The sequence below is a fragment of the Empidonax traillii genome, unplaced genomic scaffold, assembly GCF_003031625.1.
Source record: "Empidonax traillii isolate 1590-97213 ecotype Southwest subspecies unplaced genomic scaffold, ASM303162v1 scaffold1257:size348801, whole genome shotgun sequence".
In the NCBI taxonomy this organism is placed as follows: domain Eukaryota; kingdom Metazoa; phylum Chordata; class Aves; order Passeriformes; family Tyrannidae; genus Empidonax; species Empidonax traillii.
Window position 1 is genome coordinate 82,092 of NW_020956450.1, and position 2,227 is coordinate 84,318.

General features: G+C 41.8%; 1 protein-coding gene across 1 annotated transcript in view; it reads left to right on the forward strand.

Moving 5' to 3' along the window:
* Positions 1 to 694: 694 nt before the first annotated feature.
* Positions 695 to 2,227, forward strand: part of TACC2 (transforming acidic coiled-coil containing protein 2) — a 124,390-nt gene continuing 122,857 nt past the window's right edge. The window contains exon 1 of the mRNA XM_027906195.1: positions 695 to 826. The gene's annotated coding sequence lies outside the window, so the exon portion shown is untranslated. The remainder of the gene's footprint in view (positions 827 to 2,227) is intronic.

Here is a 2,227-nt window from a genome sequence, read left to right on the forward strand (position 1 = left end):
TAATCAAGCATTGGAACAGCCTACCCAGAGAGGTGGTGGATTCACCATCCCTGGAGGTTTTTAAGCAGAGATTGGATGTGGCCCTTAGTGCCATGATATAGTAATTGGAGTTGGATCAGGGGTTGGACTTGATGATCTTGGAGGTCTTTTCCAACCCAATCTATTCTATGATTCTATGATTCTATGAAGGGCTGTCGTAGGTCAGTCATTCTTGCAGATCTCTATAATGTTGTTGTAACAGGCAGAAATTAAGAATGGTTTTGCACTGGTTGCATCAAGAGCAGAAAAGAACAAAATTCTGGACACCTCTCTTTCTTCTCTCTCCCGTGAGAGCAGCTGGTGTGTAATCATGTGCTCAGTGCTTCAGCAGAGCTTTGCAGTGCTTTGTGTGTGGCACCAATCTTGTGGAAGTGAGGAGCATAAAAACATTTGGTCTCATTTTGGCAGTGTTTATGCCATAAAGTAAGATGACCCCAAACTAAATTGTCATATATAAATAGCTGAGGTAGCATGGGTTCAATTTAGAAGAAGCTAACCTATCTGACCAGTGTGTGGTTGGTAAGTATATCAAATACTACACATACTGGGGTTAAATTTGATCACTCATGACAAATTATTTGGATTTTACTGAAATACCCAACTCATTCACCCACTACATAGCTTACCTTTAACCTGACCTGTGTTTTCCCCTCAGTTTGAGTCCTCCAGTCCTCCTGGGTTAGATCCTCTTTTGATCAAGAGAAGACAGTCTCTCCCTGGTCAAGCATGAAGTGTGGATGAGGAGCCACAGGGAAAATTCCAGCAAACAACAGTAAAGCAGCCTGATGTGAGTACTTCTTCTCCCACCAGATCTGTAATAAAATAAAAGAGAATAAATAGAGACATCAAGGGACGTGGAATGCTCTCAAAGTCAGTGGTTTACACAAACAAACAGAGGAATTCTCCTTTGCACACGTGTTGATAAAAATACACAGTCAGAAGCCATGATCAAATACCAGAAGATCACTTTTCTCCCAGTTTGTGCCAGACAAGTGCTTTGCAAGGCAGCTTCTTCACTTTCACTCTCTGGCATTTTCTGGCCTCAGCTTAGAAATGGAAGAGCACCAAATAGGAGTTCAGTTTGTGTCTGTGAGGAAATAATGCAGCTGGCAGAAGAGAGGATGTACTGCCAGGCTTGTGTTTTCCTGAGCTCCCACAGGATCCCTGCTCTTAAATTCATGGCAGGGAGCCTAAACAAAAAACATTGCACAAGTTGTTGTCTATAAGGCAATGAATTTTGCAAAGCCCCTGTTTTGTTTTCTAAGGAAAAGCACACTAAAACTATGATTTGATGAACTTCAGATTTTCTGCATTCTGAATCAGGCTGAGGAGAGCAGAGAAAAGGGGATATTGCAGCCACTTTCACATCCTTTAGTTTTTGAGCTTCTGTAGATTTTGACCTTCCCATCCTAAATTCTTAAGAGTTATAACATAAATTTATTTAACATACTGTATTACCCATACGCCACCAAACCCACTCATATGTACTTTACTTTATAACCTGAAAAAGCTCAGGATAATTTACACAAACTCGTTGATCCCATGGAGTTGCCACTAATGATAAATATACTGTCTTTTGTTATCATTTGATTTTGATAATTTCTGAGCACCTCGCTGTGGAGACATCACTGGAACGGACACTCAGAATTAATAATAACAATTAGCTTGCCCATAAACCAGAACTTCTTGTACCATCACATTTCAAAGGGTTTTTGTCATGTCTCCACCCATCAGGATGATTAAACGGGAAATTATTTCACCATAACCTGAACAAGCCCATCAACGTTTGCCAGCAGGTATTTCTGACAGCTTTCAAGAATAACATGAGAAAATGAAAGGCAAACTGAAACACATAAACCAGCCTGAAAACAAAACGCAGAACAGGTATCCCCCTCAACACTTAATTCTCCCTTGAAAGCAACACATGAATAACTTCAATGTATTGTTGACAGAGTTCCACTGAACAGTTTCTGCAGTGCAAGAACCACAGGCCAAGAAACAGCAGAGGTGAAATACCTTTTCACCCAAGATCCTGTTCTCTGGGGCTGCTTTTTGAAAAACATTAGCACTCGATTTATGACAGGCAGAGCCACAGCAGCCTGGCAGGAGCAGGGGGAGGCCGGGTGGAGGAGGCAGAACTTGTTTTCTTTCCCGCCCGGGGTGGAGGCAGGTTGGTTGTTGAGCAGGT